Source organism: Neomonachus schauinslandi, chromosome 3 (genome assembly GCF_002201575.2).
Source record: "Neomonachus schauinslandi chromosome 3, ASM220157v2, whole genome shotgun sequence".
NCBI classification, from domain to species: domain Eukaryota; kingdom Metazoa; phylum Chordata; class Mammalia; order Carnivora; family Phocidae; genus Neomonachus; species Neomonachus schauinslandi.
Window position 1 is genome coordinate 133,494,275 of NC_058405.1, and position 18,491 is coordinate 133,512,765.

The 18,491-nt window shown below is 42.1% G+C and overlaps 1 protein-coding gene across 1 annotated transcript in view; it reads left to right on the forward strand.

Annotated features, from left to right (window-relative positions):
• The first annotated feature begins 7,900 nt into the window (after positions 1–7,900).
• Positions 7,901–18,491, forward strand: part of METAP1D (methionyl aminopeptidase type 1D, mitochondrial) — a 63,821-nt gene continuing 53,230 nt past the window's right edge. Inside the window, exon 1 of the mRNA XM_044913331.1 lies at positions 7,901–8,285. The gene's annotated coding sequence lies outside the window, so the exon portion shown is untranslated. The remainder of the gene's footprint in view (positions 8,286–18,491) is intronic.

The following is an 18,491-nucleotide window of genomic DNA, read 5'->3' on the forward strand; positions in this document are numbered from 1 at the left end:
TAAGGTAAAAAGGATTGAATGTCCCCCAGAGCTTGTTGCAAGTTGAGTTTCATATTATTAGTCATTCACACTATAGCAAGAGACTTAGTTTTGTATCTAGTGAAATGCCAGATCTTGTGCTTACAATAAATATGCTTCTTAATATCCAAAGGATCATTGTATATAAGATGAAAGGCAACTGGGTAAAGATTTGATTTTGGATGCTGTCTCTACGACTTATCACATGATGAAAAAGAGTAACTTAATTTTCCACTCAACTTTGCTGTGAACGTAAAACTGCTCTAAAAATGAAGTCTAGGGGCATCTGGGTGGCTCAGTTGGTTAAGCGTCTGCCTTCGGCTCAGGTCATGATCACAGGGTCCCAGGATCAAGCTCAGCATTGGGCTTCCTGCTCAGCAGGAAACCTGCTTCTCCCTCTCCCTCTGCCTGCAGCTCGCCCTACTTGTCCGCTCTCTCTCTCTCTGTCAAATAAATAAACAAAATCTTAAAAAAATAAAAATAAATTAAATCTATTTAAAAAATAACTTAAACTTTCTGAATTTCACTTTCTTCATCTATTAAAAAAAGGAGGGGATATAAAGTCATCTAAGTCAAATGAAAATTGAGAGAACCTGTGACAACACCTAGCATAAGAAATGCCCCTTTCCTTGTGGCAGATGTTCTCCATTGGTTGAAGCAATCACAAGGCAGCCCAGAATCAGGGGAGTGGACATAGGAGTCCTTAATGGGATAAGTGTCAGCTGTGACAATTGAAGGCTGTTTCTTGAATGCAATGGAGAGAAGGAATGAACTTCCCAGATATATGCAAAATTTTGTCTACATGAGCAGATTTCTGAAAGAAAATATGCATGGCTTTCATTAATTTCCTAAAGTAAGATGTGATTTGGGGGGAAAAAAAAAGCATTTCCCTTAGATTATCAAAATTCTTTGATACTCCTCCTTGGAAAAGTAGGGTCTATGTCCCCTCCCCTTGAATCTACACTGTCTTGTGACTGCTTCAACCAAAGGAGAATGGGGGAGGTGATGCTGTGTGACTTTCAAGGCTGTCATAAAAGGGGATAAAAAGGGATGCAGCCTCTGCCTTCTTCACTGGAGCAGTCGTGCTTAGAGCCTGGGTTGTCTTGTGAAAAACCTAACTTCCCTGGGGTGACCGTGCTGTGAGAAAGCCAAGCCACTTGGAGAGGCTATTTGAAGGTGGTCTGGTCAGGAGACCTAGTTTTTGAGTCATTGCATCACCAGACATGTGAGTGGATGAGCCTTCAGAGGGTTCCAGCCTCAACCATTGAGTCATCCTCAGCCTTCAAGTCTTCTTGACTAAGGGCCTTAGACTTCAGGCAGCCTCAGACATTCATTTTGGAATTCCTGACCCAAATAATCCATGAGCATAATAAAATTATTAGTTTTTTTTTTCTTTTATACTGTCAAGTTTTGATTAACTTGTTGTACAGCAATGGTAACTGTAAGAGTTTATAATATTTACTAGCCAGCAATAACTAATTTCAGTAGAAAGCCTACAAAGAGCCACTTGGTAGTACATGCAGGCATGTACTGTCTCCTGCAGATCCTGGAGTCACCACGGACAACAAAGTATAGGTTCTCGCCAGATATTTAAAATTTATTTGTAGCCTCAGTGAAGTTTATCAATCTGGAGTAATTTTTTATCATAAGTGATAGTACTTAATATGATGGCTGACATTCCATCTTTATAAGGTTTCCAGGAGAACTGAGCTAGAAAATTAACCCATGGCCAAATTTGTCAACAGAGAAATATTCATTGAGAAAAAGCAAAGTAGCAATATTACAACTGGGCCGAAGAGAATTTAGGGCAAAAAGCATTAAACAGAACAAAGAAGTTCATGCACCTTTTCCCTCTGTACACTCACCATTCCCTTAATGATCTCATCAGTCCCATGATCCATTAAGCTGACAACTCCCATATTTATGCATTCAGCCAAGACCTTTCTCCTAAATTCTAGGCTCATACATTCAACTGCCTACTGAACATTTCCACTTGGATGTCTAATAGACATCCCAAAATCAACATATCCAAAAACTCCAAAACTGGACTTCAAATCTCTTCCCTAAAATTTGCTCCATTCCAAAAACTTCCCTACCTTAGTTGATGGTAATTTTGTCTGTCAGTTTCTCAGACCATAAACCTTTGAATCACTCCCAGTTCCTTTCTTCTTCTCACTCTGTACCTAATCTGCCAAGAAATCCTGTTTACTCTACCTTTAAGATATACCCAGAAAAGGGGCACCTGGGTGGCTCAGTTGGTTAAGCGTCTGCCTTCGGCTCAGGTCATGATCCCAGGGTCCTGGGATTGAGTCCCTCATCAGGCTCCCTGCTCATCGGTTAGTCTGCCTCTCTGCTTCCCTCCCCTCCCCCGCTTGTGCTCTCTCTCTCTCTCTCTCTCAAATAAATAAATAAAATCTTTAAAAAAAAAAAGATATACCCAGAATGCAGACATTTTTTTCACCCCCACTGTCACCACCCTGAGTTGAGCCACTGTTGTTTCTTACCAGGATTACTGTAATAACCCACTGCTGGTCTCCCTGTTTCTACCCTCACCCTCCTCAACTCGATTCTCAGCACAACAGCCAGACTGAACTTTTAAAAATGTCAGTCAGATCATGTCACTCTTTTGTTCAAAACCTGTTTCACTCAGAGTAAAAGCCAAAGTCCTTATAATATCCTATAAGGCCCTACTCATAGCACTTAACACGTTCAAACCACTGTATGATTTACTTATTTGTCATTTTTGTTGCTGTTGCCCATCTCCCCCACCAGAATGCAAGTTCCATAAGGAGAAGGAATTTTGTTTATTTTGTTCCCAGTGTATCCCAAGTACCTAGAACAGTCCCTGACACATAATAAGCATTTCATAAAGATTTTTTGAATGAATGAATGAAAAGTGGCTAGTGTTGTTTCAATATAGTTATTAATAATGAATCTTTATGAATCAAATAACATGTTAAAATACATAAAACAGCAACATAAAGCTGTTAAAAGCAAAAGGATAAAACCACAATCATAGTGGGAGACTTTAGCATGCCGCTAATTTGGCAATTTAACTAGACATAATAAGGTTACTAAAGTTCAGAATGTTATAATTAGTAAGTCTGATTTAATATTAAATTTGATACCTTGAATTAAAGATTGTTTTTTACAAATATACATGAAATTGGGATAAAATTTGATGTTATGCCACTAAAAACCTTAAAAAGTTCTAGAAAAAAAATTGTATGAACTACATTCTCTGATCACAAAGCAGTAGTGTATAAATTAACAGGGAGAGAGAAGAGATTTGATCCACATATTGTGGAAACACAAAAGGAACCTAGATAATGAAGAATGTGACACTAACACTGTAATGGACTTGGAATCCATGTTTCTTGTCCTCTCTGAGTTCACAGTCTTTTAGGGGGGATCAGACATGTAAGTCAGTTACTGCAACAGAGTAAGATACATGCACAGAGAGAGGTAAGCAAATGGTGCAATGGGATCATCCAGTATAGACCGAGGAGTCTTCAGCTTCACAGAGGAGAAGACTGGATTGAGTCCTGCTGTGCAAGGAGGGCCTGGTCAGAGGAAGGAGTCTAGAGACAGAGAGGGTGTCCAAAGGCACCCTCTTATCCAAAGGCAGAGACAGAGGTGAGAAACTCTGCAGCCTCTGGGAGCTTTGCTGGTTTAATATGGTAGGCAAGGAGGGTGAGAGCTAGGGAGTAGCCAGAGAGGGGGTTGGAACCAGCTACTTGGCAGTAAATATACAGGATTTGGGGGCCACTTGAATGGGACAGCTGAAGCACATGTGTGAGAAGGGGTGAAGATGCTAGACTTCTCCCTTAGGGTTGGAGGAAATGATAGGTATGCATGTAGATGGTTCTTCAAGTGGGAGAGGGAAAAGAAAATTGAAGAAGCTCCTTATTCCCCCAAAGACTTCTATTTCTTTCTGTACATGTTTGCAGAGATCGGAGATGAAATGAAGTAGGAGATTGGGAAATAGGAGAGGAAACTGATAAGGGATAATAGAAGGATTGCCCAGCAGTGTTGAGATCCAAGTGAAATTAGAGTCAGTGTATTTGTAATGGCCCCATTCATTGCTACTGTGTGATTTTCTCCAAATGGGCATCATCTTGTGTGTATGAAAGAGTGAAGGTAGATAGTGGAATTGACTGGAATTTTCCAGGTGGATGCCCTGGAAAGACCAGGGAGTAAGAGAAGTAGGTGGTTGGCAAGAAGGGGATTGATTTAATGAATTCTAGAGTCTACCCGAGGCTGTAAGTTTCCTAAGGACATGGACCCTGTCTATTTCATTTATTTCTGGGTCCATTAGTATTATAATGAATAATCTAGGATGTAGAAGTAAAAAGAGAAGAGGCTGATAGTTCGGGGGGATAAGGAGTTCTAAAATGAGAATTACTAGCAAGGTCAAAGAACAGGTATAGTGGGAATGAAGAGAGAAAATTGAAAGGTTTGAGGGTAGTCTGCAGTTTCATGATGGAGGTGACTTCTGAATGGGCACGTATAGTTTTTGATTTAATTGGAGGCAGCAGCGTAATACATTTAACAGTGCAAAATATATAATGGGGCTCTGAGAATACGAGGAAGGAAAGCTCATTTGGAGGGGGAGTGCTCACTTCCAGAATTGAGCACTCTGTTGAATTGCGCCTTGATAGATGAGTCCGGTGGCCAGCAGGGAGCCTGGGGGTGGGGCCATTCCTAAGGGGATAAGGCAGGGCAGTGGTGGGAAACCCACGAGGATACAGGAAAAATCAAGACATGGCTAGAGGGCTCTGGAATGGAATGTTTGGCTAGAGCTGAGCATTTGTGTAGGGGAGTTATAGGAGATGATTAATAATATAGGTTAGGGCCAGGTCGTGGAGAGCCCTGAGGGCCACCGGAGGGTCTGTCTTATGGGCAGCAGAGTTTTTTGACAAACAAGTGAAGTGGGGTCTCTGTTCACATGTGCTGTTGGTGGTGTTCTGGATGTATTGGAGAGGAAAAACCATCGCAGGTCAGTTAGGAGGTAGCGGCAGAAACAGAGAAATGAGGGCCTGAACAAATGCAGTGACCACAGGAAGGAAGGGGAGAGATGGATGCAGGAGGAATGATGCAGGGGAGAAATCCACAGGCTATGGTGGTTAAAAGGGGACTTACAGGAGGAGAGGAGTTGCCAAAGCAGAACAGGAATTGGCAGAAACCAACAGCCTAGTCAGGAAAAGAGAGGCTCAGGAGGAAGTTTCTAGATGGCTCAGTAAAGGTCAGTGAATTTGGCCACAGGAAGTCATGGTGACTTAGACCAAAATTTTAGCAATGGAAGGAACTGATGAAAAGTGATGGTGGTGGCTCTAGAGAAGTATGGAGGCCTGTAGTTTTTTTTTTTTTATACAACTTTATCAAAATATAATTCATAGACCGTACAGTTCACCTATATAAAGTGCACAGTTTGGGGCGCTTGGGTGGCTCAGTCGGTCAAGCCTCCAACTTTTGGTTTCGGCTTGGGTCATGATCTCAGGGTCATGAGACAGAGCCCTGTGTCAGGCTCTGCGCTCAGCTCGGAGTTTGCTTGAGATTCTCTCTTCCTTTCCCTTTGCCCTTCCTGCTTGTGCTCTCTCTCTCTCAAATAAATAAACAAATCTTTAGGGGAAAAAAAAAAAGGAAGGAGCAAAGTTCTGTCCACTGAGAAGGCCCACTCTCATTAATGTGAGAACACTAACAGCAGTGAGCTCACCTGCTCACCTAGCAGATCTTGGCTTTGAAATGCCATTTTCCTCTTCAGAAAGAAAGAAAGAGAGAGAGAGAGAGAAAGAGGGAGGGAGGGATGGGGAGGGGAGGAGTGGGGAGGGAAAAGCCAACAAGGCTCTTTGGAGAAATGGCTGATTCCAGAGCTGTGGCAGAGATAACAGATGAGCTTCGAATATCTTGTTCCAGAAAGTAATCAAAGAATGAAGTATAATCAAATAAGGAGGAGGACATGTAATGTAAAACACAGAAGCCAGGGCACCTGGGTGGCTCAGTTGGTTAAGTGTCTGCTTTTGGCTCAGGTCATGATTCCAGAGTCCTGGGATCGAGCCCCACATTGGGCTCCCTGCTCAGCGGGGAGTCTGCTTCTCCATCTGCCCCTCACCCCACTCTCGTGCTCTCTCTCTAATAAATAAATAAAATCCTTAAAAAAGTAAATAAAACATAGAAGCCAGCATGAACTGGGCTCCCACCAGCCAAGTCAGGGACAATGTAAGGACCAAAATAAATTATAGGAACAGATTATAATCCACTCAATAAAATGGGAACTAAATAAATGAATTGGAAGTTTAATGAAAAACTGACAGGTGCTATAAGATCTGCACATCACTTCTGTGATATCCCTACCAAAGATACAGAACCTGAAATAACCATGAGCAAACATCAGATAAACCCAAACTGAGGGACATTCTACAAAATAACTGGTCTGCCGTCCTCAAAGGTGTCAAGGTCATGAAAGTCGAGAAAAGACTGACAACTGTTCCAGTCTGAAGGGGACAAAAGAAACAAGGCAACCAGATGTAAGCCCTGATCCTAATTAAACTGGATCCCTTTGCTATAAAGGGCATTTGGGGACAAGTGGGAAAACTTAAGAGTCTGAGAATTAAATGGTGATAATGTATTGATATTAATTTTCTAATTTTGATGATTATATTCTGGCCATGTATACTAATGTTCTTGTTCACAGTAAATATACATTAAAGAGTATGTGGTGATGGTTCATCAAGTCAGCAATTTATGCTCAAATAGTTCAGGGAAAAAAGGTCTTTGTATTTTTATATTTCCTACTTTTCTGTTAAGTTTGCAATTGTTTAAAAAACAAAACAAAACAAAGAGGAATGCAGCCCACCAGATCTGTTGCATGTCTCAATCTCCCAAAAATTGGGTTTTAAATTCAACCCCCGTCCAAGGCAGCTATTTGTGGGGAGGGGACCTCAAACCTCACTGAATCATGTGCTCAGTGTGCATTTCATTGTCTGTAAATTGTACATCACTTTTTTCATCTAACTTTAGCCTGTGTCTTCCTCTAGCTGCCCATTTCTCAACTCCACTTCTGAGCAAAACTTCAAAAACAGTCTACGCTCCATTTTTAATTCCTCTCCTCTTAATCTCTCTTAAATTACTTTTTACAAATAGATCCTATGACTCCATCACTTCTCTCGTTAAAAAAACAACATCCAATCACTAAATCCCAAGAGCCCTTATGTTATGAGAACTACCAGCAACACCTGACATAGTTAACTACCTCCTCCTCCTTCAAACACTTTCATCATTTGGCTTCCAGACACGTCATCCTCCCAAGCTATCCTTCTCAGTCACACTGGCTTCCTTAATGTTCCTTGAACACATCCAGCACATTCTGCACTTGCCATTCTTCTGCGTGTTAACACTCTTCCTTGAGCTATCTACACTGCTCACAAATTCATTTCTTTTTTTATCTACTCAAATGTCACCTTTGCAGTAGGACCTAATCACCCTGTATTTTCTCCATAACACAAATTACTATCTTTCATGTACTTATGTCTATTTCTCATAACCAGAGTGTAAGCTCCATGAAGACAGGATGGGGGAGAGGCAGAGGGGGAGGAAGAGAGAGAATCTCAAGCAGACTCCCCACTGAGCGCAGAGCCCACCCCAGGGCTGGATCCCATGACCCTGAGATCATGACCCCAGCCAAAACCAAGAGGTGGCCGCTCAACCGACTGACTACCCCAGCGCCTCTAGTTTCTTCATTTTTAAAATCAGGATGAGACAAGTACCAACCTTACTGGGCTCCTATGAGGATTTAAGAAATAATGCCTGACAGTGGTATTAGTCACCTATTGCTGTGTTAACAAATTATCCCAAACAACAAGCACTTATCATGTCACAGTTCCTGAGGGCCGGGAACCTGGGCGTGACTTAGCTGGGTGCCCCTGGCTCAGGACCTCTCAGGAGGCTGCAGTTGAGCTATTGGCTGGAGATACACTCATCTCACAACTTGACTGGGGCTGGAAGACCCGTTTCCAAGCTCATTCACATGGCTCACAGCAGGCCTCAGTTACTTGTGGAGACTTCATGTTTTTGCCACCTGTCTTTACACGCAGGACTGCTTACAGCATGGCAGCCTGCTTCTTCTAGAACTGGTGATTTGAGAGAGAGAGAATCAGAGTGCCCATGACAGAATCCACAGTCCTTTATAACCTAATCTGAGAAGTGACTTCCATCACTCCTGCCATATGCTGTCAATCACACAGGACAGCACAGTGTGGCCGACCAGGGTATGAATGCCAGGAGGCTGGGTCATTGGAGACCATCTACCATTGGCTCTTAGCACAGTGCATGACACATAATAAGCCCTTACTAACTATCTGTAGTGGTAGTATTAAGGTATTATGAAGATATATAAAGAAGAAAAAAGTCACTTACAGTCTTATCATTTTGATAGAAAGAGTAGGCGTTCCTAAAACGATTTTTTCCTAAGAAGGGCTACTAGTAATACAACCATGATTTTAAAAAACTTCTACCACATCCACAGAAAAAGCTTAAAAATTACTGAAATATTAACTTAGGAAAATTAACCTTGAGGTCCTTTTATCTCTCATACTTGGAGTCTCTATAGCACACTCTTGTTTATCCTTTCTTGTTTATCCTTCTCTTAGGCACTGTGATAATTCTGAATTTGGGGCATCATACTCTGTCTCTGTCATTAGTAAGTTTATGATTTTCCTATAAGATCGAATAAAAATAGGTCAGGGATGAAAAGAACACCCTTACCATACTCGCTGCCAACTGGCTGATGCGGCTGAAAACCAGCCCCTCTAGGAATTGATATTTCAAAAGACAGCTCCTCTGTTGTCTTCTGTCATTTCTCCCCTACTTTATGCTCTGTGAATAGCAGCTGTTCAGGGCATTGCTGAGCAATCAGAAAAGTGAGTGAGCGACACAGCAGGAGAAGGCTGGGGCAGAGGGAGGTGCTGTTCTCTGCTGATAGCAGGAGTAAGTGGGCGAAACGACAAATGGCACTATGATGGCCTGTTGGGAAGCATGTGAAAGATTATCAATTACCTGGATTAAAAAAAGGAAAGCAGAAAGCCCACACACGTCTCTTTCAGCAGTCACTTTTCAGCAAAGCCTTCTAGCTCAGGGGACGAGGAGACAGTGCACGTTAAAGAAAAATCACAGCTGCCACGGAGAGTCTTCAAAGTCGGCTCAGGTGGATTGGTCCTTTGTGCCAGCTCCTTTTATAAGGGTCAGATTCATTTTCTATTACTGTTTTCTACTTTAATGTTACTGCTTTAATCATTAAACTACCACCAGTTCCTTCAGGCAATAGGAAGTGATTGAAGATTTAATGAGATTCATATTGCTTATGCTTAAATGTTGATGACTTCCTCCATGCATATTAATCATTCCTGACCTTGATCTTAAATTTCTTCCCAGTACAAATTCTCGTCAAGCATATCTACTAGATCCCTCAGTGTTCACCAAATACCTAGTTTGTTTCCAGAAGTACAGTAACTCTAATGTTCAGTGTGTGTCTGATTTTTCAGTACCCTTGCTTGGTTTGTCTTTCAGTTCTTACTATGACTGTAAATCTGGAAAATTTATGGGGAGAAAAATCGGCAACTCTTAACAGGGGATTTAGCCGAGTTTAAAAGACTGTTCTGTTCAGCAGACCTTGAACATGCCTTAATTGGCTGTCTAGGTCAGTATGGTCAACTGACAACTCTCAGACCCCATCCAGGCCACAGAGCGTTTCTAGTGGCTTCTGTGTATGCACTCCGGCTGTCGAGCAGCAGGACTCGGCCTCTGTCTCCTGCTTTGGTGGCCCCATCCTTTAGTTCAGGCCTACCCCCTCCTGCCACAGAGGCCTGGGAAACCCTGGCTGGCCACCTGGTCTCCTCATGCCCAGCATCCTTGCATCTGCACCCCCCACCCTTGCCCTAATTATCCCCTCAGCCACTTCGGCAGATTTCCCTGAACTAGGACCCGGGGCAGGAGTTGTTCCAGTCAGTGTGTGAGAGGAGAGGTGGGGAGGGCCAAGGAATCTGAGGGAAGCCAAAAGTGAGGGTGAAGGGATGTGGGAGAAAAAGAGGGAAAGGCTCACATCCTGGAAGAGAAAATAAATATGTAGGAACTTGAAGGTGAGGAGGCATAGAGATATAGTATGAGTGGGAAGAAGGTAAAAAGGTGAAAGGAGCTTGTGTTTGGTGATGCCACTCGGTAAGATGAGATACAAGAGGTAAATTTGCGTGTGAAAGAGGCCACATGGGAGAGAATAGAAGAGAAAATAGGGAGCAAAACTACAGCTCTGCTTGGTAGAGCAGGACCACACACATCATGGGGAAACATGGTCTGACAAAGCATTTCTTTCAGATTTGTGAGTGTATTTTTAAAAACACCCAAAAAAGTATTGTTATAAAAAAGTAAAACCACAAATAGATAGACCCTTGGAAGATTACATTACATCAAGACTATTTTAGGATGTCCCAAATATGCAGTCATTTGATTCCAAAGCACGGCCTGCTTGCTGTCAGGTTGGTTTTTTTAAATGTGGCTCATCCCAACCAAGAAGTTGGACAGTATTGATTTTGAAGACTTAAGTGCTTACCATTTTTAAGAAACAAATAAATGGGAGTATTTTTTACATATAAATGCAAGTTTTTCATCTTTTTATCATCTGTGGATATCATTTAACTGAATAGGTGGGGAGATATCCATTTTGTGAAGTATATTTTTCATATTTAATAATCAAAATCTTTATTTTCAAAAAACAACTCTAAAAAATAGCCAGAAAATTTCATACCTTTTAACTCAATTATTTAATTCTACTTCTAGAAATCTATATTCAGAAAATAACCAGAGATGTTGGCAAAGATTTAGTTTCAAAAAGTTCTATGATGGTATTGCTTATATTAGCAAAGAACTGGAAACACTAAATGTCCAATAAAATAGAGGAATGATTAAGCATATTATGAGACATCTATAAGATGAGAGGAACTGTGATACAGTCATTCACCTACTTCCACACTGCAGTCAAGTGGCCTTTTAAAAAGCACCCTGAGGGGCACCTGGCTGGCTCAGTGGAGCATGTGACTCTTAATCTTGGGGTTGTAAGTTCGAGCCCCACATTGGGTGTAGAGATTACTTAAAATGAAAATCTTTTTTAAAAAATTAAATAAAAAGCACACTGGGTCATTTCACTCCCCCTTACAACCTCTTGTTGGCTTCCCATTTTACTATCATGAAAATCCTGACCTCTAATGCCCACTGGCCTTGTCTTATCATCTCAACTCTCCAGTCCCTCCACTTCAGTCTACTGGCCTGCTTTTCAGGTGTTCTAATACCCTAAACCATTGCCCCCTTAGGATCTTTGTATATGCTGTTCCCTATACTGAGTTGTTCTTTCCCCACTCTTACCTAGCTAAAGCCTGCTCATTTTTGAGGTCTTAGCTTCATCAGAGGGATTTCCTGACTCCCTCTGCCACCCTCACACTCTACCCTCTAGTATATTCTCTCAATGCTTCTCCTTTATAACACATATCACATTTTTTTTTTTTTAAAGATTTTATTTATTTGAGAGAGAGAATGAGTGGGGGGTGGAGGGGTAGAGGGAGAAGCAGGCTCCCCACTGAGCAGGGACCCAGACATGGGACTCGATCCTAGGATCCTGAGATCATGACCTGAGCTGAAGGTAGATGCTTAACCAACTGAGCCACCCAGGCACCCCTCTTTATTGACTTCTGAAATGAATTTTGATGCATTTTGGCCAGAAATATTGCCCTGGTATGTGTCAGATTTTGTTTAATTTTACTTCAGTTTCATAATTTCTTCTGTAGGGGTAGCCCTCATCTAATTTTCCTTCCTTTTCCTTTACCCAGACTTGTTGAATGGTTCTCAGGTCTTACCACCTCTGATATGATGAAAGCTAAGGGGTCTCAAGTTTTTCTGCAAATCTTTTTATTTTTCTGTTAAGTCCTAGGTAGGATAACAGTGTTAATCTTTGGGGTTTTGATTGTTTTTTAAAGACTTGTTTTTTTGTTTTTTTGTTTTTTAAGATTTTATTTATTTATTTGAGAGAGAATGAGATAGAGCATGAGAAGGGGGAGGGTCAGAGGGAGAGACAGACTCCCCGCTGAGCAGGGAGCCCGATGCGGGACTCGATCCCGGGACTCCGGGATCATGACCTGAGCCGAAGGCAGTCGCTTAACCAACTGAGCCACCCAGGCGCCCCAAGACTTGTTTGTTTTTTAAAGATTTATTCATTGATTTGAGAGAGAGAGAGTGCACACACAAGTAGGGGGAGGGGCAAAGTGAGAGGATCTCAAGCAGACTCTGCACCAAGCACGGAGCCTGACTTGGGGCTTGATCACACGATCCATGAGATCACGACCTGAGCTTGAAGCCAAGAGTTGGACGCTCAACTGACTGAGCCACTCAGGTGCCCCCCAGTGTTAATCTTTGAAAACGGATTTACCCATGAATCACATGTTGTCCATATTCCTTGTTCTCTTTTTGCTTACTTTACTTTCTTTTGCCCTAATACTTCATACCTGGTAATTTCACTGGTCAGGAATCTATCACTTACTGTGCATGGGGCTTCAGTGATAAAGAAGACCTAGTCCCCACTTTCAGGGAGCTTACAATGTAGTAGAGAGTATAGACAGATATGAGGGTATTGGCATAACACGTGTTAAGTGCTGTGATGGGGTAAGCACAGAATCTGTGAAGCACAGCAGCAATGCTCCTACCCCGGTCTTAGGGGATCAAAGCAGACTTCCTAAAGAAGGTGTATTTAAGAGGAGACCTGAAGGATAAATGATAGTGAAGTGAAAGAGTATTCAAGGTAGAGGAACAACATGTACAAAGACCTAAAAGGGAAAGAGCCTATTATGTTGAAGTAGATGAGAGTCCTGGTACAAGGGTCAGGTTTTAAGTGGTGAGGTGTAAGAGATAATCAGATCCAGATCATGAGAGGTTTGTAAAGTACATGTATTTGGTAGATTGCAAAAGGCTACAAATTCTTCCCCTTTCTGTATGTATGTTATTTTGTAGTATGACTTCAAAGACCTTCCCATCAAAAGATCAACTTTTGTTTCTCTACCCTTTGAATCTGGGCTTGGCCACCATGTAAGTTCTTTGGCCAATGGGATGACCTAAGCAGAGGCTTGAAAAGTACTGGTATATTGGAGTTTACTTTCCTTCTCCTGGGAACCCTCTGATCACCATATATGAGTGCCGCCAAGCTCTCCTGTTGGATGATGGGAGACACATGGTTGAGTCTTCACCATCTCCCAGCTAATGCTGAGCCAACCTTCAGACATGGGAATGAGGTCATCTCAGTCTTAGCAGAGCCCCTAGATTACCACAGAGATCAGCTGAGCTTGCCCAGACCAGAAGAACTACCCAGCCAACCCACAGAGCCATGAGAAATAAAGTTTGTTGTCTTAGGGCACTCATTCTTGGGGTACTTTGACAAAGTAAAAGCTAACCAACACAAGTAATGATGTTTAGGTTTTATCAATAATGGCAGTTAGGAAGTCAAGTGAGAAATCATAAGTGAGGAAGTGACCTGTTCAAATTTGCATTGGTATAAAGATCCCACTGGCTTCAGGGAAGAGAATGATTTGTAGGATGATGACTTTAGAAACTGAGAGAACAGTAGGGAAGTAGTTGCAGCTGTTTGGGGTAAAAGATTATAGTGGCCTGGACCAGGATAGTGGGGGTGGAGAGAAGTGAATGGTTTTAGTAGATATTTGTGTGGTAGACTCACAAATTGGTTATTGTTTGGATTTGGGGATGGTGGTGATGGAAAAGGATAAGTTGTGGGTGACCCACTGATTTCCAGCTTCAGTTTTGGGCAATTGAGTGGATTATGGTGCCATTCATTGGGAACACTGGAGTAGGGACCAGGTTTGGAGGAGAATGTGATCAGTCTAATTTGGGACATGTTGAGTCTGAAGTGCCTGGAGACAGCCAAGTAGAGATTCTAGTAAACAGAGGAGATAAACAGATAAGGAGAGTTCTAGGGAGGGATTTGGGTCAGAGATGCGGATTTGGATGTCATGAACATGTGTTGACAATATAAGCTCCCTAGGGGCAGGTGGTAGATTGTCAAGAAAAGGAGTGAGAATGGGACCCTAAGGAAAACTGATTTGTAAGGGGTGATCAGGGAAGGGAAGCCTGCAAAAGAGGATGAGGAGTAGCTAGAGGGGTAGGAAGCCTTTATAGTTAGTTTCTATTTAGTTAATTCTTTAGATAAAGTGTCATCAGATAATGAGGTAAGTTTCCAGATTCAATATGGTTGACTTATCTTCTCAGGACTAACCCTGTCTTTTCAAATGCTCTCTAGACACCCTCACATAAGGTCCTGCTACTACTTCACATTCAGTAAATCCAAAGCCAAATTAAGTCTTCCCCAGACCAGAACCAACTCATCCCCTCCACCTTGGTGCTCCCTCTTTCTGTTAATGGCACCCCTGTCCTCAGAGTCATCTTTGACTACTCTCCCCTAATCTGTATATATTTAATCAGTTGTCAAGTTCTGTAAATTATATCTCTGCAGTCTCTTGTGTCCATCCCCTTTCGTACATTGCCTAAATTACCACAGAGGTTTAATCCCTCACTACTTCTCATCCATCCTCTTGCAATAACCTCCTAATTGTACCGTATCCTGATTCCCCATTCCAATCCTTGTTACCCTTTTCATTTCTCTAAGAAGTCATTTCTAATATTGGCATTCCCCTACTCAAAAACTTTAATAATTTGTGGAATTAAATCTAAACTCTTTACCCTAAGCACTTTAAATCTTTTGGAGTATGGTCTTATTCTACCCTTCCAAAATAAACATACTTTAACAAAAACTAGACCACTCAACCCTTAATGTACCCTGGGCTTTCATAACTCTATACTTTTGTTCACACTTTACTTTCAGTCTAGTGTGCTAGTCCCGTCCCTTTCGTTTTTGTCAAAATACCTTCTATATATCAAGTACTATGTCAGGCACCACCTTTTCTATTGGGCCTCTCTTGATCTTCCCTAATAGTTGTGATCTTGTCTGTCCACCTCCCCTCCTCCCTCCCTTCCTTTTTTCCACCAATACTGGAACCCCACCAGTTGGAGTTAAGTTGCAGAAAGCTGAGGTCACTCCAGCTATTTCAAGTAGAAATGCCTTTAGTGTGGGAATCGGATGTTCCTAATTGTTGGGAGGTGAAAGAAACAGCCTGTAGGCTGGGCCTGCAGGAACAACGTAGGCAACAGCTCCCAGAACCGACCCAGCAAGGGAGCAGGTTGGACTAGCCTACCATGGCAGCTAAGCTGCCACCGCTTCCGGCTGCTTCTCACAAAGCTAATATGGGACAGCAGAATGCTGCTCAGAAAAACCTAACGTTTCCACAAGTATGCTTCCCAGCAGAAAAAAGAATAGCAGAAGCAATAGGAACGAGGCCTTCACCACACTTCCCCCTTCAAATATCCCACGAATGCATCTAATTGGTAGAGCAAAATTCAGATGTAGAACCTCTATGTAGAGGAGTCTGGGAAATGTAGTTTTTAGCAATCCAGTCTCTGCAGTACAGAAGACCACTTAGAAAGAGGTTGGAATGGGATGAGAATGGATGGGATGAGATGGAATGAGTCCATCTTTTCTTCCATAGTCACTTACTGTGAGTCATGAGCTGTTATATTTGTAATGATTTTCACACTAACCTTGGCATGCTACTGGATTATCGAGACTGCTAGGGCAGGAAATGTGTATAAGTAATTCATAATCACCTCTCTCCCTCCCCAGTACATACACAAGAGGGTAAGAACTAAATAACTATTTGCTAAATGAGTGAAATTTAGTCATCTTGCCAAGAGTAGCATTAATACTCGGATACAAGGGAGAACCTTTTAATATTAACCCAAGACAAGATAAGGTGGTAATTAGAAGGGAGTATAAAAAAACCTCCAAGGGAAAATTCAGGGTTTTTATGTAAAAAAATAGAGATTTAATTGAGAATCCACTACACTTGTGATGAGCACTGGGCGATGTATGGAAGTGTTGAATATTATACACCTGAAACTAATATCGCACTGAATGCTAAGTAACTGGAATCTAAATGAAAACTTAAGAAAAAAAGAGAATCTTGCTATAAATAACTCCTTCCCAACATTGAAGAGAGCCTGTAAATGGTCCTGGTGTCATTGAATACAAGGAAGTGTCCTATGGAGGAGATGTAGTTGCTATTGAACACGGTGTTTGGAATGAGAAGATTCAGAATAGTAAATAAAATTGAGACCTATACATTTGTGTCTGCTTATTATGCAGATGACCTACTGTGATGATTAAGATACGAAAGCAGAAAAGCTTTAAAAAGGTTATTATAAAATATGTGCATCTGGGAAATGAGAGGACCTTTCATGCCACAGATGGCAAAGGTGACCAACTGGACTTCATGGCTATGGACACATTTATGAGAATGCAAGGGTTCCAGTAATGAATTGCAGTCGGAGTTTGAAGGATATCCTGTTATATTAAGGTACAACAAATAAGATAAATTGTATTCGAAGTCTTTCCTTTATCTAAGAGCCTCACTTAAGAGACACTTGCATGTTGTACAGAGGTAGCAAACAGGAGACTGTAGGAGTGGTAACTTTAGCTCTGGTTGTAACTTGTCATGTGACCTTAGGCATGTCTCTTAGTTGGTAGCTGATGGCTTTAGGCTTTAGACTCCTTTCTAATCTATCTATCTATCTATCTATCTATCTATCTATCTATCTATCTATCTATTTAATCTATGATCTATTCATTCCCCAAAGCTAACTATCCTCTGGAGTTAGAGATCAGACTATGTCAGTGGTTCTAAACTTCAGTGTGTATTAGAATCACCTGGAGGGCTTGTTGAAAGCTGAGCTCCACCCAACTCCCAGAATTTATATTTCTTTCTCTTTCTTTCTTTCTTTCTTTCTCTCTCTCTCTCTCTCTCTCTCTCTCTCTCTCTCTCTCTCTCTCTTTCTTTTTTAAGAGTGAGAGAGGCGGGGGAGGGGCAGAGGGAGAGGGGGAGAGAGAACCTTAAGCAGGCTCCATGATCAGCATGGAGCCTAACACAGGGCTCAATCTCATGACCCTGAGATCATGACCCGAGCTGAATTCAAGAGTCAGATACTTAACTGACTGAACCACCCAGGTGCCCCTCAAAATTTGTATTTCTGGTGAGTTCCCAGGTGATGCTGATGGAGCTAGTCTGAAGAAGCACACTTTGAGAACCACTGCAATGTCAACATGTCCAAAATGGACCTTACCATCTTAGCCCAAGAAGTCTGCTCCTCTTCCTCTTTTCCCTGTTTGGGTTAATAACTCCAGCATTCACCCAAGGTCCTAGGCCAGAAACGTGGGGGAAGTAGAGAAGGGAGTAAGCAATTTCTAGACTCTCTCACTCATTTCACACAGCCACTGTGGATGCTGTAGTTACTGCCTCCTGGGTGACTTCCCAGTCAGGGCCACATCACTTGTCCCCTTCTGTACTGCAGTAGCCTTTTTTTTATTTCCTTGCCTCTAATCTGCCCCTAACCCCAGCCCACCCCAATCAATCCATTCTCCAGATATTTCTAAAATTTAAATATGATCATGACTTTTCTTTGCCCAAGGCTTTAATGTCTTCCCCCACTTTTTAAAAAATATTTTATTTATTTCAAGAGAGAAAGAGGGGCGCCTGGGTGGCTCAGTCAGTTAAGCATCTGCCTTTGGCTCAGATCATGATCCCAGGGTCCTAGGATCAAGAACCGCATCGAGCTCCCTGCTCAGCAGGGAGCCTGCTTCTCCCTCTCCCTCTGCCTACAGCTCCCCCTGCTTGTGCTTGTGCTCTCTCTCTCTGTCAAAAAAAACCCTTTAATAAAAAAAGAGAAAGAGAGAGAGCATGCACAAGTAGGGGAGGGGCAGAGGGAGAGAGAGAATCTCAAGCAGACTCCACACTGAGCGCAGAGTCCGGTGCGGGGCTTGATCCCAGAACCCTGAGATCATGACCTGAGCCATACTCAAGAGTCGGATGCTCAGCTGACTAAGCCATCCAGGAGCCCTTATCTTCCCCCAGTTCTTAAGATAAAATTCAAACTCCTTATCTTAGAACACAAAGCTCTTTGTATTTTGACCCTCAGCCACCTTCTCTAATCTTGTGATGGACATTCTTCCCTCAAGCCATAGCACCTATAGATTTTACAAAGACTACTTTCTGCGTGAAATGCATATCCCACCACTGATACTTGTCTAATACATTTCTGTTCATACTTTCGAATTCAGCTCCATACACTTTGATTTATATGCACCTCCTCCTGGTTCCAACAGCATCCTGATCACAACCGTGGGTAAATCAGTTTATCTTTATTTTTCCTTCTAGATGATAAAGTACTTGAACATAGGGATTCCTTGTTAGTAGGTGTGGAGTGGGGCCTGGGAATCTGCATGTTCAAACTCCTTGGGGGATTCTTCATGCTCAACAAACTCC